Below are 27,441 nucleotides of genomic sequence, written 5' to 3'. Positions count from 1 at the left end.
GTCAGCGATTTTTTTCTGCCATGTCTTCCATCTTTGCCTGCTTCGAGGATGACCTTTGCTCCTTGCTTTCTCTATCAAAATAATCTCACCGACTAATCGATTAATCGACTGGTGGGTAAAAAATCTATTTACAGAGTTGTCGATTACAAAAATAGGCAGTGTTGTTGTTGCAGTCCTAAAGCATACACACATAAACACATGTGTATTATAAAATTGTATCACAATATTTAAACACATTTTCATGTATTTATTATTTTTTTATCGCAATACAGTAATAGATCATAGTCAAAATGCATCTATCTGTATGCATGTATCTAATACAGACTCCAGTAACTTTTATTTAAAATATACAGTAATACTGTAATTATGCCTTTGTAATTCAATGTATAATTGAATCAGTGTTCTATATGCACTGATGATGTCTGCAATATGCTTAAAAAAGTATATTGTCGATATGATAAGAGAATTTATCACAATTCAATAAATGATCGCAATGGCGTACTTTAAACACCCCCTTTCTACTGGAATGGCAGAAGGGCACCCGTAGATGGGCGCTCACTAGGGCACAAAATCATTATTAATTTATCTACAGGACTCATCGTCATAAGTTACTGGAGGGAGGTGAACTTTACTGAGCATGGTATCACTTTTACCTCACAAGAATTGCAGCCAATTGGGGACTTTGTTCCAGAGTGATGCCTTTTTGAACAATTGGGGAATGGGAGGGGGCTGTAGCCCCCTCTGCCATCCCTTGGGACCACCACTGAAATATCATGTCATACCAATATTGCCCATCTCTGTATTAAGAGTCTAGATATCAAAATCAGGCATTGCAATACAGTTTGACAAGGATGGACTTGGATCAGGTTACTGTGGAAGGGAATAGATTAAACAGTAGTCTATCAATATCAATATCTTCATCTTGATCACAATGATCATCATCATCTTCATCATGACCTTCATCACCTTCTGTCTGTTTGTAGTTAGCTTTTTCATCTACTCCACGCGTTCCTCCTGCGTAGTGGATCAAGTTCAAAGAGACGTGGCTGAATGACGAAATAGAGCCCTGCACATTTCTTCTCGGCAGGAGAAAAGCAGAGGGGGTTCTATAGATGCATAAATAAATATATGTATAAATATATAAATATATATAACTATAAATAAGTGATAAAATGAATGAATAAATAAATAAATACATAAAGGGACAGTTCTGAGTATCCTCATGCCTTGTTGTGTTGAATCACGTGTGATGCACTCCAGGAGGCGTGAGGACTGATTTAATACATGCTTACTTCTTGGAACTGTTTTTTTGTTGCTTTCATTGGTTTACGATAGGGAAAAAAAAGCAGTATAAATGAAAGAGAGAAAGAGACAAAGAAGAATCGATTTGTCTTCGAAGAGCTAACCTGCTGCCTTTCTCAGACGGCATCTAAAATTGCAGCCGTGGCCCAGCGTCTCCCCAGCTTGCCAAAGCTCTTTCTTTACACTCCGGTCCGGAGGACATTTGACCTTTTGCCAGCATGTCGCGCTTTGTCCACTCGGAGCTTTTCCCATCCATTAGTTGCCGTGAAAAAATCACCCAGCTGTCCTGAGGCAGATGGTTGATATACAGTCCAGCCATGCGTCCAGCCGGACCGTTGGGCGTCAGTGTAGCGGCCGCGCTGATTCATTTAGCGCGAAAGTTGCTTGACTGCGGCGCGGCACATTTGATAATAATGATGCCCTAAGCGGCGAGGTGCTAAAAGCTGAATAATCCTCCAGCGCGCTTGGCTTTGAACAGGCCGTGCTAAGATCGAAAGTGCCCCCAACCTTATCCAAGAAGCACTCAGCCGTCTCTTATTAGCACCACACCGTGGCACAGCTGCTTATTAGCATCTCGCTACACACAGATGGAAGGCCAGTCAGGTCTGGAGAGGCTGGAGTCGTTCCTAATGTGGTTCAGTTTTGTTTTCACACTTAATATAGTGTTAACATGCACTTTATAACCCTATTAATGCAGAGGCTAAAAAAAAGGGAAAACTTTTACAGGTTTTACAAGTTTACATGAATCAGGCAATAACCCAAACTTACTGTACTTTTCGCACTATAAAGCACATCATATTATGAGGCGCATTATGTCTATTTTCGGGTCTATTTTATACATAAAGCAAGTAAAGTAAACAAAACTGTAATTCTTAAAAAAAAACCCAGTTTATTTGTTTAAATGAAAACCATTTATTTAGGTGAGTAAAGCGCTTCCATTTATTTACTGTAAGCAAAGATTACCAATCTTTTCAACTAGCAGTGGTAAGCAGCAATGCTAGCAGCGGTTAATAGCAGTAGTGCTGGGCGATTTTCACGATTTATTAAATTTACAGTTTTATTGCGATTTTCAAAATTGAGTTAATGCGATTTTACATACAGACATTGTATCTTTTTAATCTAAAATATCCGAAAACACTACTCATTTCTGAAGTGTTTCTCTGCCTTACCCTGGTTACCGGCACCTCCCACAGACTAATGCACGCATATTTTCATTCCACTCATATCTATATATTATATTACAGGTAAACCTTTTTTTTTACTTGAATTTCTTTGTCACCTTTAGTTTTTAGTAAGTGGGGAAAAATCTATTATAATCAAAAATCGTTTTTTTGTGAAAAAATAATTTTTTTTTTAGGCCATAATCGTCCAGCACTAAGTAATGCAATGCTAGCTGCGGTTATTAGTGCTTAGCGCTAGTTAATGCCACCCGACAGCACTACACTGATAAACCTTGAGTGTTCCAGCAACCCAAGGCGCTATCATCTAGCGGATCGTCCCACGCAGCTTGTTTTAACATAGTAAACACGCAGGCTACAGTTCCAATATACTCAACTCTGAGCGGCCAAAGAGCTAGCGCTGCGTTAAGCAGCTAATGCTAATACTGCTCCAGCCTCAGTGCTAGAGAAACTTCACTAAAACTCCTTTATAACGTTGTACTTCAGCAGAGTGGATTTTTTCTGCTCCTTATAACCTTCATGGTAGAATTAATTTATTCATTTAATTATTCATTTTAAACACTGCTTCTGTTGTGTTGTGTAATTATTTGCTTATTTCCAGTACCAAGGTCTGTTTTCATGCATGCCCAGACTGAGAAATCTGAGAATACACTGGCTAAGAGTATACCTGCACTGAGAAATACCATCACTGAACTAAAATCCAGCTCTCTTTGTCTAAGAAATCAGAGTATGCTGTTTACATGACTACTTAAATAATCAGTTCATGTAGCTGCAGTAATCCGATTATGAATGGTTTATGTAAAGGCACTTGGTGAGAAATCTAAATTACAGGTTTCCTCTCACACCAAATATGTTCAGTTAGTTGAGGCATGTCTTTTGGTGGAGATTTAGCTGCTGTAGTGTGTTTTCATTCCTGGAAGTCCAGCCGAGTCCAAACTAAGGTTTACGCTTTGGTTGTATTGTATTATACATTTTCTCTGGTAAGTTTTGGATTTACCTTGCGTTTTGGACCAAAGAACCAGAATTTTGGCCACTAAAAAGATCTTGTTTTTAGTCTTTAATCAACTGATCCATGGTCTGGACTAAGGTTTACGTGTTTGTTAAATTACATGCATTTGGTCTGGTTAGTTTGGCTGGGTTTCACCTAGAAGTTTAGTGAGCAGGGAGTAGGGAGCATCATATTTACCTACGTGGGCTGCATCTCAGAATACTGAGAATTGATTGGTTAAGGCATGCATCTCAAGACATAGGTGCATCAAGTTGCATACAGTTTTTTGAATTTGTGCCATATTCACTCTTACAGTCTAATCTTGTTAGGTTGTTTGGTCAGAACCTTCAGAGTTTTCTGTTTAAAACATGGTTGCATTGATTAGTCAATGTAATTGACAAACTAATTAATAAATTACTGCAGAATGCATTATGAGGTGAGTTTAAACAGGGTTAACTCCTCCACTAACATACATTACTAATGCCCACCTCATTAAAAATGATCTAATTCCATGAGTAACACTATCAGCTGGTAATGCACTGTAACCGAAGCTCTCCATGTATTACTCCGCCACATACAAGTAACCTAGCCATGATGCAGCGCTTACAAGCCAAACAGCGCAGCTAAAAATAGGGCAGCAATGGAGCTAGCGGGAAGTACAAATGGAGGGCTTGACAAAAAATAATCATGACGAATCGACTAATCGAACAAAAATCATCAGATTAGTCGACTACTAAAATAGTCATTAGTTTAAAGTAGCGTGTGTGAAAGGTGCTGTAGTACAATCCTGACCAAAAAAGCCCAATTTGTTCTGGCCTTAAAAGTTGGTCCTGGTCTGGATCAACTTGAACCAGGGTTTGGTTCATTTACAAGCTAGGTGTGAAAGCACTTTTAGTTTTAGAATCAGATTAATCAGGTTACCTGATGAAAAAAAGCAGCAGATTCAATGCATTTAGCATTATACCAGCACTCTTTAGATTTATATCACTATGTGATATGAAAAGGGAAGAAGAATATGTTGTATAGATAAAATGTAAAGTAGTAGTTATCTTAAAACTGTCCTGCATTTCATCCATTCTTTAGTCTGTTCCTAAAGTCGTACAGTTTTATGAGAATTAAACAACTTACACAACTCCACTCAACGCAAGTCTGTGATGATTAAAGTATAACGTTTGCGCCATGCTAAATTGCAGGGAATTAGATTTCATGACTTAGCTAATTGCCTCTGATTAGCTGTATAACTCCTTGCAGGCATACATTCAAGACATACTAGTTGCTTTTCTCTCACTGTTCTGGCTGTCTGGAATAATGAGCATGCTAGTCACACTAATCACACTAATCACATGAAGTTTGGTGGTTTAGTTTGAGTAATTTTTCTGGTCTTTTTTATATTATTAAGTTATTTGGTCCAAACATCTGATAAAGTCTGGTAGGGCTGCACAACATTGTAAAACCCTGACATTGCAATTTTTATCCACTATGTTACGCGATAAAAAAAAAAAAAAAAAAAAGAATTTAACCAGATTTTTGGAAAAATCAGGTGATTCAAGCAGGCATGATATTAAGAATGCACTTTAAATATTCCAAATTGACATACAATAAATAATATTGGGTATATATATATATATATATGTATAAATATTATATAACATAAGTTTTTGCACATTGCACAAGATTTGCTATCTAAATAGAACACATTGTAATAATTGTGCTGAAATATTATATACTGTGAAGCCCTAATTCCTGGACCTTTCAACAATGAGCAGAATCAACATATAAAAGGATACTTAAATGTACTTTTTTGTATGTTTGTATGTTGGTTTTTGGGTACTAGCTTTTGATTAGCTTTCAAACAGTTGGCAAACAATAGTAGCAGGCAAGATACAGTAATCAGATTCCTTATAGATTTAATTTTAAATTAATTTGATACATGAATTGTGTGTGTGCTTGCTGTCTTACCAGCTGCAAGAGCCTCAGGACTGTGTATATAAGCTCAGAATGTCATTATTGGGTTATTAGCAGAGGTAGAAAGTAATGAATTACATTTACTCAAGTTACTGTAATTGAGTAGATTTTATGAGTAATTTGTAATTTTTAATGTAATTTCTAAAATAGGTAATTTTACTTTTACTCAAGTACATTTTGACACAAGTAATCTACTTTGCTACACTGGAACATTCCCAGTTACTGAGCAAAAAAAAAAAAATGCTGGGAAAAAAACAATTGTCTGAATTAAAAAAATAATTAATTAATTGCCGCGGATGCTCCGGCGCACAGATGCTCACGCGTGGAATAACAAGGCAATAACTTCCTCATGCAATACAAAATGTGCTGGACAGAGCTGTCAGCTTTCAAAACTTCCACATCAAACCTGAGAAAGCATGTGGTGGTAAATATTTTTATCATTAAACAATCTTCTTGTCACTGTTGAGAGGGATGGAGAGGATGGACGTAAATGCAGATAAATAATTATATTTATTAAATAAACAAGAAAAATAAATACAGAAAACAACACACGCGTAACGCAAAAAAACTTACAAAAAACAAGACTAGGATAAGGATTAAACTAAGACAAATGCAAGGAAAACTAATTAAACTAGAAACTCTAATTTTAAACAAAGAATAACTAGGAAACACAAAAACAACAGACCAAGATCACAGTAACAAAAAAGATTCTAAGTAAAATAAAACACAAACTCTACTCACAAATATACAGTCACATAGATACAAAAGACTCCACAAGCAAACACTCATACAAGGGGCTATTTATACACAAGGAGGTGAAGACAGGTAACGAGGGGGCGGGGTTACAAACAAGACACAAGGTGACAACACTAATGGCTAGGGCGGAGACAGTGACCAAAACACAACAGAAGCACATGGCTGGGAACATGACAGGAGCACAAGGGAACAAATGAGGGGAAAAACAGAGGACAGACACAGGCTAATATGTGACACTTCTTAAATGTAAAAAAAAAAAAAATAAATAGCACTCAAAGCATAGCAATTGCAAGTTAAAATATAACAATGACCTGTAAAACTGTAAAAATACAGTTTATAGTCACCTATATGACCATAACAAAAGTTATGGTCATATAGGTGACTATAAACTGTATTTTTCAACAGTAAAGAAAAAAAAATGGATAATTTTGTTCTTGAAAACGTTTTATGGGGTGGTCTCAACAAATACTGCCTGAAAGTTCCAAATTATTATGTGAAATAAAAGTTAACTTATGATTTGTTGTACTTTTTTTTACATCAAATAATTAAAAGTAACTATGTAACTTTTACTCAAAGTACATTTTAAATTGAGTATATTTTTACTTTTACTCGAGTAGATTTTTAGATGGGTACTTTTACTTTTACTTGAGTAGAATTTTAGCAAAGTAAAGGTACTTTTACTTAGTTAATTTTTTTTCTGTACTTTTATGTTATTAGATCATATAAAGTATTTTTTGAGAATTGTGTTTATTTGTTTTACATATGGCATCTGGATGTCTACCTGATTTCGTGCATGCTTACTGAATGAAGAAGCTGGTTTCATTTTCATTTCTAGTGAAATTTCATTTCAGGATTTCTAGTTTTTGATTAACTTTCAAGTGGTGCATGGGAAATGCTTTAAATAATCATTGTAGCAACTGAGACAATTAGATTTTTTGAGTTTGTATAAGCTTAATTGCATTTGGCAATCATAGAGACCCAAGCATGTCATGCTGTTTTGAGGTCAGTGGAGCCCAATTGATTGGAGAGTTTTTTTTAAATGGCTTTTTTATTATTATTGATATGAGGATCTAAAAAAAAAGAGATGTTGATACATGTTTGTATATTTTTCCAAAAAAAAAAAAAAAAGAACATTTTGAATGAACATAATGATGATGATGATGTTACTCAAACATGAACAGGGAGGCATGCTTGCTGAGTAATGAAGCTGGTTTCATTCATTTTCACATGCCAGGAATTCTAGCTTTTGATTAACGTTCGAGTGGTGCATGAACAATGAGATAAATAATCATTGTAGCAAGCTAGAAAATCAGCTTTCAGTGTTTGTACTACATAATAAATTGCATTTGGCAGTCACAAAGGCCCAAGCACAGCATGTAATTCGAGGTAAGTAGAGCACTATTGATTATCAAGTATTTATGAATGGCTTTTTATTATTATTATTGCTAAGGAGATGTCTAACAAATTTCTCTAAAAATCCCCCGCCAAAAAAAAAATCAATACTTTGAATGAACATAATAATCATGATGTTACTCAAACATAGTTTCATTTTCCCGTGTCAGAATTCCTAGCTTTTGATTAAATTTCAAGTGGTGCATAAAAAATAGGGCAAATAATTATTGTAGCAAAGCTAGAAAATCAGCTTTCAGTGTTTGAACAAGTTATATTGCATTTGGCAATCATAGGTGCTCAAGCACTGCATGTCATTTGAGGGCAATAGAGAACAATTGATTAGCTAGTTTTTTTAAAAAAATGATAGATTAAGCAATAAAAAGAGAGTAGTTTATGACCAATGTGAGTAAATAATAATTGTAACAACCTAGAAAACTGTTTTTGGTACCACTTTAAAATAAGACTACCTTTATAAAGGGTTTATTAATGGTTTACAATTAGTTTATTAATGGTTACTCATTGGGTTGCAAATGCCTTAAAAAAATCAATAATATTCAGTTATAACACATACGTAGAAAGCGCAACAAAAGATTATTAATGATTTTTAAGGCATTTAGCAACCAGTAATTAACTAATTGTAAACCATTTATAACCCCTTTATAAAGGTAGTCTTATTTTAAAGTGGTACCCTGTTTTTTCTCAGAGTTTGTTAAGTTTGGCTTGCAGTTGGCAATCTTATGGGGCCCAAGCTCTGCATGCCAGTTTGGGGTCAGTAGAGAAGAATCGATTGGCAAGTTAAAAAAAAAAATATATATATATATATATATATATAAATAAAGATATAAAGAAGTAATTCATGATAAAAAAAACAGTAAGTAAGCTTGTGTAAATGTTTCCTGTAATATACTTTAATATACAAACTATCAAAATGTAGAAAGTACAAAACTGGCCTTGTTCCCTCCAGGTGGGTAGATGGCGCTCTCTCCCCACATCACTAAAGGGTGATGTCCGCAGCACAAGGTGTCTGTGAGCTGATGTATCGGAACCGAGTCGCTGCGCTTTCCTCCGAGTGCGCTGTACTGTAGCAGCAGCAGCATCTCGAAAAGAAGCGGTGGCTGGCCTCACATGTGTTGGAAGAAGCATGTGTTAGTCTTCACCCTACTGGTGTTTTGGGGCATCACTAGTGATAGGGGGAGTCCTAATGAGTGGGTTGGGTAATTGGCTGAGCGAAACTGGGGAGAAAGTGGGGAAAAATTTTAAATAAAAAAAAAATGTAGGAAGTACAAATGGAGGGCATGACAAAAAATGATTGTGACTAATCGACTAATCTTACAAATAATCGGCAGATTAATCGACTTCTAAAATAGTCATTAGTTGCAGGCCTAGTCAACAAGCTCCTATACACTGTTGCTTAGATCCTAATCATCGCCAGGGGCGAATTTTGAAGTTATTTTCAAAATTATTTTATTTCTGGGGGCCCTGATCAAATGGATTCTTTTGTATAGCAAAATGCAATATTGACTCTGACAACCTAGCTGTCTTAGGTACCTCATCCACTTCCTTTCATTAATTTTCTTTCTTTTTTTGGGCACCGCTGGGATAAGACCGTTTCATGGTTGTGCTGCAGCTACCTCAGTCTACCTCGCCTAACTTTACTTGCGTGTATGGTGTCTCTTCGATGTTAAACAAAAAAGAAATAATATGTTTTTTGTTTGTTTTTTTTTCCTTTTTTTGCCAACCTTTTGGCCAGCAGGGCAATTGTGTGGTTTTAAGTGGTTTGCGTGGTGGTAAAATCTGCCCCTGGTCATCGCTAGCTTAAACCTGAGGCCACTGGTTGGTTTGGCACTGCAAGGGATACCTCTAAAACAGAAGGCAGGAGAGGGGGGAGGGGTTGGTTCACAGCAGGTGCTTCTAACTCTAGATGGAGAGCCTAGCTGGAATCTTCACCGTCGGTGGCACCAGATCCAACTTGGGCTCAAGAGCCTCAAAAACACTCATTCTCTATCCTGCAGTGGCAGTTCCGTCCTCACGAGGATGCTGTGTTTTTACTGGGCGCGTTCACTAATAAGCTTTCGTACCGCTGCTGCACCGCGGTGGGTAGGTAGGTAGAGCGGGCTCAGTCATACAGGCAGAGCGTCTCGGAGCCCGGGTTGTTCCGCAAATTAGGGGCGCGCGAAAGCCACGGAGGTCCCTGGAGAAGCCGAGATGTCTTGTGCTTGTGTTTTTATTTTTTCCCCTCTTTCTTTTTCTTTTTTCATTTTTTTTCCCACCTACCTGGGGACGACTGCACCTCTCCTGCTGCGTTTAACAGTTTGCCGTGCCTTAATTCACGCAGGGATACCTGACAGGAGTCCACACAGGAAGCCTCTCTGTTTTATATTCACTTAGATGGTTCTGTAGAAGCAGAGGCAGAAAAAGGAAAAAAAAAAAAAAAAGAAAACATGCTCCAATATGATGCTATTTGCCTCCTGAGAGAGAGAGAGAGAGGAATCAGCAAGATGATTCATGTGTTTGCAAAGATCTCTAAGAAAATCTTCAGAGCTCCTCGGTCTAATATGCCCGGGTGCGTGCGCCCGCTCGCGTGCACGTGAGCAGGCAGGCGTTTTGTGTCTCATCTCGGCGGAGGCATTGATGTTCTGCCAGTCTGGGGCTGAATTATTCGAGTAGTGCATCTATTGTGTCGCTTGACAGCTGTCTGCCATTTCCCCAATCTTTAAATCTTGTGATTATATTTGATAATCCGTCATGCTTAAAAAAGCAAATTCATCTGCAATTCGTAAATCCATATGTGATTAAAACGGTCTGCTCTACCGCGCAGACAAGATGCTGCACACATGCGCAGCGGAACGCATACGGATGCGGTACTGTATGCACATGCGCTGCATCAGCGCTTCTCAAAATGTACCAGTCGGAAAGTTCGGACACACCTTCTATTTTTTCCTTTTTTTCTTTTCTTTTTTTCCTGCATTGTAAATGAATACTCAAGTCCTACAGACTATAAAGGAACAAACAAGGAACCATGTAGTAACTTAAAAGTGTTAAACCAACCAAAATACTCTTGGAAAAAAGCATTTAGGAACCTCTTATCTAGGGTGCTGTTAACTTGCAGTTTGTGCTCTTCCTTTCCTGGGGCGGTCCTGATGAGAGCCAGTTCCATCAGATTTTTTTTTTTTTTTCAGATTGACTGACCCCTATTTTTTCAAGTGATTTTATTTTTTTACTTAGTTGAGTAGTTCACTGTTCACTGTATACCAACTCTACCTCTTTACAAATGATGCTCTCAAACACAAAAAAATCAAATAATTAACTCTTGACAAGGTCTAGTCTAAATTCTTTTCTAAACTGTGTATTTGGCAAAACGGCAACATTCTGTATGAACTTCATGAAATCTTGTTGAAATTTTTTATCAACTGACTCTTCATGACTGACTGTTCATAGTCAGTTCATTTTTGTATTATGATCAATAGCAGACTAGTAAACATAGAGTTTGAAAGGTTAAAGCAGTATTATCTGAGAATTGGTATTGTTTGCTCTGAAGGACACACTTTACACGTGCATTTCTGGACAAGCTGAGAAAAACAGAACCATTGCTTTCCATTTGTATGAACTTCCTGAGATCTTGTTGAAAATTGAATTAATTAACTTGTTGCTGGTGTGGTCACATCATTCTTTAGTACCAACAATGCTTTTACTTATGTTAGTGAGAGCAAACCACATGGCTAAAGGTTAAAGCAGTATTATCCAAGAATTGGTATTGTTTGCTGTGAAGGACATGCTTTACACATGCATTTCTGGACAAGCTGAGAAATACAGAGCCTTTACTAAAAGTGAAAGAAGCATGTAGACTGAGGTGGTAGAGTAATATTATAGAATTTTACACTGATATGTCAGAGTTACACAGTTCTGGAGAGAGATCTGATATATCTCCAACAGACTCTGTAGTGTGAATTGTTTTAAAAGGTTCAAAAGTATAATGTTTTAAATATAGTGCAAATGTTACAAATTGCAATTGCTTTTGTGTGAACTTTGAAAATTTGAAGGTTAAAGCAGTATTATCCGAGAATTGGTATTGTTTGCTCTGAAAGAGACACTTTACACATGCATTTCTGGACAAGCTGAGAAATACAGAACCATTACTATTCATTTGTATGAACTTCCTGAGATCTTGTTGAAAATTTAATTAATTAAATTTCCTTCTTTAATACCAACAATAATTTCACTTATGTTAGTAAGAGCAAACCGCATGGCTAAAGGTTAAAGCAGTATTATCCAAGAATTGGTATTGTTTGCTGTGAAGGACATGCTTTACACATGCATTTCTGGACAAGTTGAGAAATACAGAGCCTTTACTAAAAGTGATAGAAGCATGTAAAGTGAGGTGGCAGAGTAATATTGTAGGATTTTACACTGATAGTAAGTGATAGGAAGTGTAGTGTGAATCGTAAAGGTTTCAGTATAAGTATAACGTTTCAAATATAGTGCAAATATTACGAATGAAACTTTGAAAATTTGAAAGGTTAAAGCAGTATTATTCAAGAATTGGTATTGTTTGCTCTGAAGGACACACTTTACACGTGCATTTCTGGACAAGCTGAGAAATACAGAACCATTGCTTTCCATTTGTATGAACTTCCTGAGATCTTGTTGGAAATTTAATTCATTAACTTGCTGCTGGTGTGGTCACATCCTTGCTTATAGAAATAGCACAACCATGTGATCCACCGGTCTGAAACAATCAAAAACACAGTTAGACTGTTAGATTTCCCCCCAGTCTGGCTGTTAGCTCGTCCCGATGCAGCCGAGAATGGCCCCCCACCCAGATGAGCAAAAGCTCTGTTCTTGGTGCCCCAGATGGGTTGTAATGAGCAGGGTGGGCCTCGGCACTCTCGTTGCCACGCCATAATTATGCGCGCACACACACGGGCTCGCTCTTCTCGGCATATTTATCGCCAGGCTGCGTGACACTTATTTAATTACACATCTTGGAGGCTAGGTCTCCGAATGGGAACAGATGTCTCGTGAATTTTTGACAAAACCCGTGCGTTTTCCTGCAAGGGTGGATGGCTGTCTAAACAGACCGCCCCAACCCTTCGAAAGTAAAGGGCCGGGGTGAAGCCGCGTGACAGCCTGGCTCCTGCCACCCGGGCTCCTGCCACCCTGGCTCCTGCCACTGCAGACCAGCATCTGTGTTGTGGCTGTGAGCGCTGAATTACGCTTCTGGATCTGGGAATCCGTGAACATGCATGTGCATCAGTGCTTAAAGGGGAATGTGAAATTTCTGCATAATTCAGTTGTTCAGATGTGATGAGATGTTCAGAGTGGTTTGGGGTGAAATGGGGTGTTGTAGGGAAATGTGAGGATTTTAATTCCATCGCAACGGATTTGTAAGAATGCAAATCCGTAGTCTTTGTATTCATTTTATGCGGTTGATATTTATTTGTGCTTCAAAATACTGAATAAAATCTAAGGGCGCTTTCACACCTGTAGTTGGTTTCTCTGGTGCGGATCAGTTGATGAGTTTGTTTATTTCCAGTGTTTTCTCTCTCTGTTTGGTTTGGTTTCACACATGCACAAACCTAAACGCACCAAAATGCGCACCAATAGACCACGCAAACACACACAGACCGCGCTAATTGTAAACAGCGTGGAGCAGCAGAGATGAGACAGTGTTTGTTCATAGCTGTGGTAATTAGCGTTATCTGGCTAATATAAAACTAAAAAGATTAAACTGCACCTTATCAGCAGTTTAGCAAAAATAAAAGGAGTATATTTGATAGCTGGGTCGGATCACCAAAAGCAAATCCACACCTAAGTGCGATAACTGTTTTCACACCTGCTCAAAAAGTCTGTTTTAACCAAACCAAATAGTGCTGGTGTGAAAACACCCTAACACTGCACTGTAATATTTGATTTTCTGTGATATTTATTGTGATATTTTAAAATGCAGCGATTTTTGCAGATTTCAGTAGAACTTTCTAAAGTTCAATCCAAAAGAATTGTTGCCTACACCTCAGCTCTCATAACCAGATATCTTTCTCTGAATTAACATCAGTTTCATAGACCCTAAAATAGAACCCTGAGGGACTCCATAGCCAGGTTTTGCATTATGGACAATAGAAGACTAAAGGTTAAAACAGTATTATCTAAGAACAGGTATTGTCTGCTCTAAAGGACACACTTTACACATGCATTTCTGGACAAGCTGAGGAATACAGGGCCATTACTTAAAGTGAAAGAACCATGTAACTAACACAACACAAAATGATTTTGAAGCTGTTGTTTAAAGGCAAACTATAAATAACTATAACTATAAAATGCTGTTTTTAATTAGCCATACTCAAATAGAAAAACATATATATTTTTTGTTCTGATGCCATTATTCAGTTCAGTCATTCCTCAAAAGAGCACAGTACTGCAAAATCTATTGTGATATTTAAAAATACAGTATTTTTTCTTAGATTTCACAAAAATTCACCAGAACTCAATGACCCAACGTAAAATCAGTTATACGCTTTATTTATCCTTTAAAATCGTAGTTATCTAGAAAAGTTAAACTAATCTAGAACAGACTTTCCCACCAAACCATTCTGAAATTCTACTTTATTTTGTGCCGAAACAAGACAGACTTCTTCTTTTTTGCTGATGCCATTATTCAGTTTGGTCATCCCTCATTAGAGCTTCAGCACTGCTGAGCAAAACTCATGGCTCATGACATCGATTTATGATCTATGCATTATTTTCAAAACAGGAGCGCTGTTCCTCTTATGAGTCCATTTAACAAGAGTGCCTGAATGACCGACCTACATAATAGAAGATGTTTGGTGCTTACGAAGCTCTTCAGCGCGCTCATCAATACAGCGTTACTAGGAATCCTGCCACATGTCTAATGCATGTCCAGCGCACCTTTTTAATGGACTCTTTTTAATGCCTTTCTTGACCCTCCCCCTTGCCTCCAATTGACCTGTGAGATCCGTCAGCGCTCAGTGATCCAGAACCTCATCCTTTACAAATTACCTTTACATAACTGTCTGCTGCCTCACACCGGCCTCACACATGTAATATTAACCTTTTTTTCTGCAGGGCCCTGACGTAGCTTTCATTTCTGAAAACGTATCTATTAATAACCTGATCTCTAAGTGTTGTTTTTAACTTTTTATGCAGTGAAGACTGTCTAACAAATAGAAGGAATTTTATTTTATTGTTAGCATGAGAATATAAGACGTATTTAAGCGTATCAGGAATATTAGAAACATCACTTGCGCGAGAAATGCTTACAGATTCAAACAACGATCTGATTGTGTTCTCACTCAGGAACAAAAAAAAAAAAACATAGTGTATCCAACAAGATATATCGAAACATCTAAAACAACGACTCTCAGAGATCTACATTCACTTGGGACTTCATGGAACCTGAGGGTCCCTTTACAATATTTCGTGGGAGTGGAAGAGCAAATACGTATAGAAAAGTCCCACAAAGTAGGAAACAGTCAGAGGTGGAAAAAGTACTGAAAATTTGTAATTAAGTAAAAGTACCTTTACTTTGCTGAAATTCTACTCAAGTAAACATAAAAGTACCCATCTAAAAATCTACTCGAGTAAAAGTAAAAAAGTACTCAATTTAAAATGTTCTTTGAGCCTAAACACACCAAAATGCGCACCAATAAACCACGCCAACACACTGTCTCCTCTGATTGGTCAGAGCTGTCTGGCACGGGAGCAAGAAAGTAAATATAGTGAGAAGATCCTACTATTCTACTCAAGCAGAAGTAAAAGTACCCATCTAAAAATCTACTCGAGTAAAAGTAAAAAAGTACTCAATTTAAAATGTACTTTGAGTAAAAGTTACATAGTTACTTTTATTTATTTGATGTAAAAAAGTACAACATATCATAAATTAAATTTTTATTAAATTAAATAATTTGGACCTTACAGGCAGTATTTGTTCAGACCACCGCATAAAACATTTTAAGAACAAGTGGTATAGGTTTCTATCATCCATTTTTTTTTACTGTTAAAAAGTTAAAAGGTTATGGTTATATAGGTGACTATAAACCGTATTTATATAGTTTTACAGTTCATTATTATTTTTTAACTTGCAATTGCTATGATTTAACTGCTATTTACATGTTTTTTTTAAACATCCAAGCAGATGTAATATAATAGATAATAAAAACTTAAGGAATGATTATGAAAAACATGAAAACACACAAAAAAAATATTGGTCGGTGCATGTGCAGTGCCGTAAAGAAGCGCATATCGATGGCGCTGCCATGGAGAACAAAACTCTTCTTTTTTTTTTATTCAGACAATTTGTTTTTTTCCCAGCATTTCATTTTTTACTCAGTAAATGACTTGAGTAAAAGTAAAATTACCTACTTTAAAAACTACTTTAAAAATGACTAATTACTCATAAAATCTCCTCAATTACAGTGATGTGAGTAAATGTAATTAGTTACTTTCCACTTTCTACTTTACAGTCCATATAAAATTATGACTAACATTATTTTTCACATTCATGGTGGAACTCTACCTAACTCAACCTCATACTACCTCACTTCACCTTATGCTACCTTATTCTACTGAACTCCACCTCACTCTACCTTTCTCTTCTGTATTTCACCTTGCTCTACCTCACTCTTTCTTGGTCCACTTTGACTCTACCTCTCTACCTCACTCTACCAATTTCTGCCTCACTCTGCCTTACTCTAACTTCCTCTACTGTACTTTACCTTGCTCTCACTCTCCCTTGCTCTACATCACCTCTACCTTACTGTACATCACTGTACCTCACACTACCTCACTATTCCTTACTCCACCTTATGTTACCTCACTCTACTGTACTTTACATCTCTTTACCTCCATCTACTTTACCTCACTCTTCCTTACAGTACCTCACTCTACTTTATGCTGTCTCACTCTACCTCCCTCTACTGTACTTTTTCTCACTCGTCCTTACTCTCCTCACTCTTCCTAGCTCTACCTCACCTCTACCTAACTCTACCTCACCTTTACTGCTCTGTTCCTCACTCTAACCAATGCTGCCTCAATCTACCTCTCTACCTTGTTCTGCCTCTCTCTGCCTTACACTACCTCACACTACCTCTCTATTTCTTTATCTTGTTACCTCACTCTACTGTACTTTACATCTTTCTACCTTTATCTACTTTACCGCTCTCTCCTCACTTCTCCTCTCTCTACCTCACTCTACCTTACAGTACCTCACTCTACTTTATGCTGTCTCACTCTACCTCCTTCTACTGTGCTTTTCCTCACTCTCCTCACTCTTCCTAGCTCTACCTCACACTACCTTAAGCTGTCTCAATCTACCTTACTCTACCTCCTTCTACTGTGCTTTTCTTCACTCTACCTTACTCTCCTCACTCTTCCTAGCTCTACCTCACCTCTACCTACCTCTACCTCACCTTAATAGCTCTGTTCCTCACTCTAACCAATGCTGCCTCAATCTACCTCTCTACCTTGTTCTGCCTCCCTCTACCTTACACTACCTCACACTATCTATTTCTTTTCTCCACCTTATGCTACCTCACTCTACTGTACTTTACATCTCTATACTTCCATCTAATTTACCTCACTCTTTTCACTCTTCCTTGTGCTACCTCACCTCTACTGCCCTCTACCTCACACTACCTTCTGCTGCCTCAATCTACCTTGCACTATTGTACTTTACCTTGCCTTACCTCATTCTCCCCTCACTTTTCTATGCTCTACCTTGCCTCTATATAACTTTACCTTATACACTTTAAGCCTTACTCTGCCTTACTGTACCTCACTGTACCTTCCTCTATCTCACCTTGCCTCACTCTAGCTCACTCTACCTCTCTCTACCTTCCTCTGCCTCAAATGTGATGAGATGTACACAACTAATACCTTTTATATTTGGGGTTGCAGTTATTCACAATGTTATTGCAGCTCTTTTTTTGTACATCCAATGACCCACATACCCTCCCAAGCTTGTTCACACAAACGCGTGTAAATACATTTTTGAATTTCCACGGTACAAATCGGCCTCGATCGGCCAGACTCACCGCCAGGCTCTCCTGCTTTCAGCCACGGCAGCTGCTGCAACCACGCACTGTTTATTCAGCCTGCAAGGGCAGGGGTTTGGCTGGTTGACTGGAGGCAGTGCCAGGAAATCGAGCACCCCAGCGACTCCCGGATCGCTCTGGCCGGTCGCCGCTCGGCCGGAATGTCAAACGCCCTCCTTTGTGTTTTGGCTGCGATTAATTTGCTGGAGGAGCGATGGTGGTCTGATAGCGGGAGAGAATGTCACCCCTGTCGCTCTTCAGGAGGCCTTTTTAACCGACTCGCTCGGGTGGAAAAACTGTGTTTGTAGTTGAGAATGGAAGTGTAATCAGATTAGATCAGACTTTAGGCCTTGGCACGTGAGGGTTTTGGCCCGGTAATTGGCGTGAACTGCGGGGGTATGAGTTTTCGGAGTGTCTGTGTTTGTTCGAAGCTGGAGAGCGCCATGTAAACGTCACCCCCGAGGAAATCTGACTCCCTGCCCACTCTGATGCTGCGTAGCCACCTCGCCACCCTGCTCCGGCTTCGGATTTGGTTCCGGCGAAAACCCTGTTTCGTTATTGCAGTTCTTACACAATGGCCGGCGGCTCTGTTTTTGTTTTTTCTTCTTTTTTTTTCTAATCATTCGTTCGCTTTCCTGTCTGCCAGGTTACGTCAGGTTCTTTCTCCAACTCGTTTCGTGTTTTTCTGTTCACGGTACTTGAAATTCAGTTCATAAAATTCCCTCGTCGGAAGCGGATATCATATGAAATTCCTTTACTGCTTGATGTGATTAAGAGCGTGTGAGATATGGGAGTTTAAAAACTGTTCATTTGATTTAAGACGATACGGTGGAGGAGCAGGGAGAGAGGGAGAAAAAAAAAAACAGGCAAGAGAAGAAAAAGGAAGGAGAAGGAAGGAAGACGGATGGAGCAAGAGTATGCCCCTTAGATTAAATGCTTGATGAGGGAGGTGTCAATAATGAAATCCTTGCCTTTAGAGAAAACCCATTATTTCAGGGCTCATTTAAATCAAAGGGAATCGGCTGGTGTGAGTTTTTCCTTCTCCTTTCAGGTTGTTTGCTGACAGAAGAAGGAGAGAACCCTTGGGGTGTAATACGCTTAATAAATGTTCTACATGTGAACTTGCTTGCGGGAAAGTCGTGCCAATTTACCGAGGAACCAAAGGAGGCTAGGTTTTAATGCGTTAGAGCCGAAATGTAAATGAAGTCAAATGGGGTGTTTGGTAGAGAGGCGGTGGTGGTCATGATAGGAAATGGAAAAGAACGGGTGAAAAGACAATGGCTGAGAGTGCCCATACGAACACAGACGTACATGGACTATTGTGTCCTTTGCTGGTGTTTTATACAGCAAAAAGATCTTGTAACCTGTTACCTGTTGAACAAAATAATCATAGGTTTCTATTCTTTTCTATTCTATTCTATTGCAAACAGACCTTGGCCACTGACTCTGAGCTGCAGAACTGATTTGAAATTAGCAGATTCTTTTCTTTTCAGACTAGTTCACTAGAGAAAGAGGAAGGGAGGGGGAAGGAGGGAAAAAAGGATATGGTGAAATGACAGCATGTCATACGTAGGCTCAGTGCATACAGTCTCGTTTCCAGCCCCTGGGCTCTTCAGTGTAAACATTTAAAGAACAGAGTGCCTCAGCTCAAGGCAGCTCAAGAAAACTGCAGCAAGTAACAAAGGACGCTACAGCTCCTCTCGCTCATTCAGCACCCCCCTCCTGGGAAATTGGGAGCGTAGTCTTGTGTTGTGAATAAAAAAACGGCAGAAGAAGACAACAGCTAAAAAAACAAGATGTACTGATAGAGGCATTGATAGAGAGATTGCAAAAGGATGAAAGAGTGGAACGGAGGGTAGGTATTTCTGCAAAAGGGAAAAGAAAGACTAGGTCACTGAACCCATTTTTACATACAAAAGAACAGAAGAGTTCGGCTGCCGCAGTTCTATTCCCCCAAATGCGGCCAGGCGCGGACTCGATTCACGTACAGCCAATCGGAAGTTTTTTTTACGATAATTTTACCCGCCGCACGCCTTGCCTCATTGTTAAACACGGCGCCTCGCTTTGCAGCAACACAGCGGCAAACAGTTCCGCGCCGGAGACCGGGTACGCCTTTCTTCGCTAGCCACGGGGTGGACCTGGTCATCTGCAAGCGCTACGTGCCGAAGAATTGCTTTTATTATTAGCTTCTTCTTTCAGGGGAAATAAACGAACCGTCTCCCTCCGAGCGCACTTACCATCCTTGAAGCTGAAGGGGCCCTGTGTGCAGCTGAATAGCTTCAAGCCCATGGTTCTCCCTGCCTGAATCGCTTGCATGTGCATCCTGGCTGTGGTGGAAGATGAGGCGGAGGGATGGAGGGAGGTTGTTGTGGTGATTGTTCTGCTCTGTGGTTTTGCTGTTGGCGTACCCCCTTAAATCATCATCCATCTACAAATCTGGACAACTTACAGATTTACAGAAGGTTTAGGGTTTTGGACCTGCAGTTGTGGGGCACACAGTGGTAAAACTTGGTTAACTACAAGTCTCTGGAACCTTCTTTTGGACATATCTATGATGGTTTTGCTAAGATCTGTCAGTAAATGTTTGTAATTTTTGCTTTTATTCAAGTAGTCAAGTAGTCACAGTAGTAAACAGCATATTTGATTTCTCAGATCAGAGTGAGGTCTGAAACATCTCAAAAATAGGGGAAAAGGAAGCACTAAAAAAGTAGTTTTGCTTATTAAAAGTATTTTTCACTGCTTGTAAACTCTGAACTGGAGTATTATCAGATTTCTCAGTCTGCGCATGCACTAAAACACAGCCTGTAGCTCATGGGAATAAGTGGGCAGTATTTAACAGCACAGCACCACAGCTCCCACCCCAGATATTTTTGGCCTTCTGAATAACCCTGGATGGCACTGCTGGAGCAGCATTAGCATTAGCCGCTAACTTTGCTAGAGTGCTAGCTCTTTTGCCATTCAGAGCTAAGTATTATGGGCCTGTAGCCTGCTGCTAACCCCGGCTAGCACTGCTGGAGCAGTATAAGCATTAGAGCATTAGACGCTTGACAAGGCTAAGCGCTAGCTCTTTTGCTGCTCAGAGGTGAGTATATCAGACTGTAGGCTGCACATTTACTGTGTCAAAAAAAAAAATCTGTGTGGGATGAACCACTAGTTAACATCATCCTGGCTTATCGGAATTCTCAGGGTTCCTCAGTTTAATGCTGTCGAGCTGCATTAGACACTAACTGTGGCTAGCGCTAGCAGTTAGCTGCTAATGCTAGTGCTGCTGCTCCCAGCCTTAGTAGAAAATCTGTAAATCTAAGCTTACTGTAAATAAATGGAAGCACTTAACTCACCCAAATAAAGAATACGTTTTCAGGAGAGAAATATGTGTAGTACAGGGGTGTCCAAACTTTTTTTGTTGGGGGCCAGAAGGAGAAATACATTTGAAGTCACGGGCCACAGACTCTATGATAAAACAAATAATGAAATATACCACTTTAAAAAATACATTTTCCTGATTATTTCATTTACACACCATTTTACTTGACTTACTATCTTTATCTATCTTTGACTAAGATTGATGTTTCATTTCATGATGTCTCTTTATATTAAACTCCTTAATTACGGCAACTTTTAGACTCTTTTGCCCTTTTTCTACACTAAAACCACGCACCCTCTCTGCTTTTAGACTCTTTGGCCCGTTTTTCTGCGCTAGAAATGCGCACCCTCTCCGCCTTTTGACTCTTTGGCTTAGCTTTACAGGTCTCGCCTCCCAGTGGCAAAATCTGCTGAATTAGAAGGAAAACATGGCGACATTCTTGTTCCTTACTAGTGTCACTTATTGCGCCTTATAGTCTGATGTTCCTATGTATGGAAATAGACCTGAAAATAGATGTAAGCTTTTATAAAGCATTGGAATGTACTACAAACATATTTCACACACAAATGGCTTGTATTCATAGTATTTCCATATATTGTTTATATTCAGCTCTTTGTAGACACCTGTACCATAGCAATTTATGATGTTAGATAATAGGAAAATTTGAAAACTATAATTTATTGAGAAATTAATGGCATTCGAATCCTCCTATATTTTGTTAATACGTAAATAATTAGCAACTGCTATGAGCTGTACATTAATGAAACACCTGTTTCCTTTAATATATCTTGTTTTTTTACCGTAATTATCATACACTTTACCACTGAGATGCAGCAGAACAGGTGGTACGCGCTTCCACGTGAAAGGTCATCTGACTGAAACAGATGAACGGGGCTATAAAGCTCACGCGGGATGCTTCATAATAATATTCTGAAAGATAAAAGCCTTTATTGCTGCAATTCTGCAGACGATTATCATTTTTATACTGAGCCTAAATGGTTCACTTTCATTCCATAACTTCTCTTCAAGATTACTAAACCTTGTAAGTAAGAAGTGCCTTGAGGTTAATATACACGGACATGGCAAAAGTCATGGGATAGCAGATTGTAAATTGGTCAATGAGTGCTAACTATTGAGCGTTAGGGTTTCCAGGCTTCCCAAAGAATAATTTCTGAATGGGATCCTTAACAAAAATAAAATGTTACCTTAAAAGTTGGGAATGCCCATTTTTATATACGTAGTGAGGTGTTATCTTGTGAGAGAAGCTAAACCAGTAGTGGCCAGCATGCTTATGGGAAAGTAAGTGGGAAATATTGAAACAGTAATGAAGACATTACTATCCACAGTGCACAAAATCTTAGCAAGTGAAATGATCTAATTTCAAGGCATTTCATGTCTTACTAAGCCTTGTCAGTGTAAGATTACTTTGCCTGTATTAGAAATAATTATCTTAATCAGTCTTACCGAATTTTCACAATTTTAAGTAATATAAACTCAGAATATGCACAGATAGTCACAAGCCAAGTTATTCTGATTCTTCTGTCCAAATTTAAGCCAAAGAATTTGTGATTTTTTTGCTTTATATAAGTATATATGTCTTAATTTACAGGTGCATCTCGAAATATTTGAATATCATTGAAAAGTTACTTTATTTCAGTAATTTAGATCAACATTTTTAATACACACAAAGTGATCTATTTTAAGTGTTTATTTCTTTTATTGTGGATGATTATGACTATTGCAACCAATGCAAACTCAAAAATCAGTGTCTCAGAAAATTAGAATATTATATAAGATCAATTGGTACTTTTGGCAGTGTGGGCAGTGTGCCAAGTCCTGCTGGAAAATGAAATCCACATCTCCATAAAAGTTAAAAGTCAGCAGAGGGAAGCTTTAAGTTCTGTAAGATTTTCTGGGAAAACACTGCACTGACTTTAGACTTGATACTTGATAGAACACAGTGGATCAACACCAGCAAATGACATGTCTCTCCAAACCATGGAAACTTCACACTAGACCTTAAGCAGTTTGGACTGTGGGTCTCTCCACTCTTCCTCCAGACTTTGCTCCCTTGATTTCCAAATGAAATGCAAAAATATACTGATGGTTGATGAGCTTTAATGGAGATGCGGATTTCATTTTCCAGCAGGACTTTTTTGCCAATTGATTTTATGCAGTGTTTACAGTGCAGTTGGTGGTAATGATTGTGACTGGCAGCTACTGGCTAGAATTGTCCATGCACGTGTTCAATTTTTGCTATATCCATGTTGTAGCCTTAATGCCACAACATTAACTTTGCTACAGTGGTTGGACAATGACACTGAAACACCTGTCATTTTAGTGTGGAAGGTTTCATGGCTAAATTGGAGCAGCCTGGTGGCCAATCTTCATTAATTGCAATTGCACCAGTAAGAGCAGAGTGTGAAGGTTCAACTAGCAGGGTAAGAGCACAGTTTTGCTCAAAATATTGCAATGCACACAACATTATGGGTGACAAACCAGAGTTCAAAAGAGGAAAATTGTTGGTGCACGTCTTGCTGGCGCATCTGTGACCAAGACAGCAAGTCTTTGTGATTTATCAAGAGCCACGGTATCCAGGGTAATGTCAGCATACCACCAAGAAGGACCAACTACATCCAACAGGATTAACTGTGGACGCTGTAAGAGGAAGCTGTCTGAAAGGGATGTTCGGGTACTAACCCGGATTGTATCCAAAAACATAAAACCACAGCTGCCCAAATCACGGCAGAATTCAATGTGCACCTCAACTCTCCTGTTTCCACCAGAACTGTCTGTCGGGACAATAAATTATTGTGGTCTAAAACCAGGTGTTTCAGTTTCATTGTCTAACCCCTGTATTTTGCCACACCATACAGATACAACATTGGATTTGCAGAGCGTTATTGCAGATTCATTCCATTCCATTATCAGCATCAACCTTCAAGAATCATTTCCCTAAATTAGCATCATGCCCTGAAACTGCTTGTCCAGGACTGCTACTAGAACATAAGGATGCATGATCTCTGACTACTCTGAGCATCATCACGGACCCCTCACCCACACACTGTTCCCCCCCACCCCCAAGGCCTTGGCAGGCGTCCGGGACTCTGGCCTGGCCGGGAGCCTGTGGTCGCATCTAAATGCTTGGCGTTCGCTATCGATTAGGACGAAGGAAGGACCCTCCCTCCCTCCCTCCCTCATAGAGTGTCTTGACCCACGGGGGAGCGAGAATGCTGCGGGGTGGGTTGTTTGATATCATTGGTCCTTTCTTTCTTCCTTTATTTTCTTTCCTCTCATCCTTTCTCTCTCTCTCTCTCCTCCTTCTTTCTTCCCTCCCCGCCTCGCACCACTTTGCATGCCGGCGACGTAGCGGGTACAGATGTAGCTAGTGTCCCCTCTTGATGAGAAGCGGCCTCTCGCTGCTTGCTTACAATTCCTCATTGTGCCTTTCGCGGAGAAACGAGCGCGAGTGTGGCACCGGGGGCGGGCTGCTTTCCCTCGCGTATCTGTACGTTCCCACCTGTGAGCGTCGTTCTCTCTCTCTATTTCTCTCTCTCTCTCTCTTTATCTTTCCCTCTCTGCATCAGTCATGCTTCGGAGAATATGTAAATGACTCACCACAACACAGTGCCTGGCGTTAAACTTTTAGCCGAAGACTCTCGCGCACTTTCTGGTGCACTTCTGCTTTCTAACTCACTCTTTCTTGCGCTTTAACATTTGGCATTTAGCGGCATCGCTCTTGAAGGCTGATGCTAGTATTTTCTTCATGCAAAATCAAACATTCCCCAAATGTCTGCGGTTGAGTTAGGAGTGAATCAGGTCTCCATTCGTCTCCAGCTGCCATTGATGAGCGTTGGCGCGCGAGGGAGTTCGGTGAAGAGACACACGTTTATTTAGTCATACATGCTTTATTTTTTTTTTTTTCCAATGCTGCTATTTTGTTTTTCATTTTATTTCAAGGCTGCTACCATATAAGCGACTTGTAAAATTGACAGTTTCATTGACCTCATAGATTAGTAGCAGTTAATTAGGTCTATTGTTATGACAGTGAGGTATGAATCTTTTTTAAAAAATGAAGAAAAAAAAAAAAAAAAAAAAAAAAGCTAATTCCCACCAGCGTGGGCTTACGCCCTGAATGAATTAATAAGCGGCGGTGGAGCTGTGAAAGACTGGGAGGTTAAATGTGCAAACTGTAGTGCTCGGCAATTTGCACCTCTCAAGGCAATGAATACTGACAGGGATAAAAGAGATCCTCGGCAGATATGTTTGGCTATTTATTTTCATTTCAAAGTGCAAAAGCAGAATCCAATAAAACAGTCTTTACGGCTTTGACGCATCTAAACAGATGCGAGAACATGTGCCTGGAATCCGCAACTAGCAAGAACGTTCTCGACTCAGCGCACACGCAGGTGTGAGCGGGCGGCCAGGCGTTGGTCTGACGGGTTCCTGAGTTAGGAAGGTGCTGCTGCTGCTGCTGCTAAAGCTTCTGATGGAGGGACATGAAACGCTTCCAGAGACGCTCGGCATTTCCACAATTAAGTGGGCGGAATTCGCCGTGTCCACCATGCGAATCAATCAATTGCGTGGAGGAGGGAGTTCGGAAGAGAGGAAAATACACACAGCTATAACCGTCTCGGCTTATTAGCCCGAGCGGCCGACTTCCACCAAATCACGGCTCTCCAATTTTTAAATATTGACCTTTTTTACTGCTGACTTTTACTGCTGGTGGCGAGGTCGAGTCTGTCAATTATTGAACCCAGAACTCGCAAAGTCTCTTCATAAACAGATTCAAATTGAAATTGAATATGAATATATTGCAAAAGCAAAAAGGCTATGAACAAAAGTTTATGAAGATTCATGAAAGTAAAGCAGTAAAAAAGCAGATCTCTAAAAGCTGGTCTCTAAATCTCTAGATTTTATAAACGTTACAAAACAAAAAGTATTAAACACATCTTTTACGTCTGGCTTATACTTTCTAGGAATCAAATGGGACTCGTATTGTGTCCCATGAATTTTGACACATCATAAACACTGCACTAACTTGTGGGGAATGTGTGATGTGTGTGCTTTGGTTTTGTAAGGCTGAGCAATATACAGGGAAAAAAATGACTTTGCTATATTTAGTTTTTATGTGATATGTGATAAAAAAAAAAAAAAAAACATTTCACCAAATTAAACAACTCTTCAGACGTTAAAGACCCAACATGTCATGATATTAATCATGTTTTCTCTGTATTAAAGATGTCAGTAATCAAATATAATCCACCATTACTAGACATGCCATTATTTAGGGCCGTATGCGATCAGTTTCTGACTTTGGCAGATTGCTATTTCAATGGCGCAGTGTCCATGTGTGTCTAACATGAAGGTATATATGTGTGTTATGGGCACGCCTTTGTTGACAGTTTGCTGCGGAGATAGAAATAAATAAACATTTAGACTAGACTGTTTACTGGTTCTGTCTGTCTAGGTTGTATTCAGTCATTAGTGCGCCTGTGTTCTCCATTGCCAAGATAGCAATACTCCAGAAATTTACCTGAGCGTAGATGTATTTGCAAGCGCTGTTGCTTTTTAAAGAAAATAGACTGTTGGCGGGGTGTAAGATAGCAATGAGCATCATGATGCACCTTGCGCAGAATATAAGATAGGGCCCTGTGTGTGAATCCAGACATAAAACGTCCCATCGTCCATCTATTTATTGTTAAGTCTTACTGACAAGATCACACCTCACAGCTTATACAGGTGTGGGCATTTCTTAAGTCATCCCCACATGTTTCATGATTCAAATAATGTTGTCCCCTGACTATTGGCATGCCAGTGTGTTTCTTGTTTTATTTATTTCTTTATTCATTTTTGCTCTGCCTTTACTCTGTTTTGCTCCACAGTTTCACATAGTAGAAAGCATGAGTATAAAAAAATGGAGCGTTTTCGTCTGGTTCTGTAATTTAAATCCATGGTCTACATTTTCAGGCTCAGTGGAAAAGCTTTGTGTCCATTATGAGGCAGGGTCACATGAAATGTTGCATGAAACAGAATAGATACAGGACATTACCCACAAGTCTGAATGGCTCTCAAGGACCTATAATGAGGATTGAATGTCTTAGTTTTGATTCCAGTGGCTGTCCAGTGTCATATATCTATACTGATCTTGTCAGGAGTGGTGCAAGCAGGGAGACGTGGAGGCGGACATATGTGCAGGTAAGGGAAATAATATTTAATAAATAAATGACAAATAAACAAAGAAACAAGGAACAAGTTAACATGTAACAAATAAAATAAACCAAAACAAATGAGAGATAATGAAAAAAACAAACAGACTGGGAGGCTAATAAACAAATAAATAAAACAAGACAATAAACTAAACAGGGCTAGGAACATAAACAAGGATAAACGAGAAATAAACAAGAAAATAAACAAAGAACAAGGGACTAGGGCTAGGAAAACAATGAA

At 39.1% G+C, this 27,441-nt stretch overlaps 1 protein-coding gene across 1 annotated transcript in view; it reads left to right on the top strand.

Moving 5' to 3' along the window:
* sdk2a (sidekick cell adhesion molecule 2a) overlaps positions 1-27,441 on the top strand; it is a 277,542-nt gene that overhangs the window by 1,518 nt on the left and 248,583 nt on the right.

This window comes from Astyanax mexicanus, chromosome 19 (assembly GCF_023375975.1).
Source record: "Astyanax mexicanus isolate ESR-SI-001 chromosome 19, AstMex3_surface, whole genome shotgun sequence".
NCBI classification, from domain to species: domain Eukaryota; kingdom Metazoa; phylum Chordata; class Actinopteri; order Characiformes; family Acestrorhamphidae; genus Astyanax; species Astyanax mexicanus.
This window is presented reverse-complemented; position numbering and strand designations above follow the sequence as displayed.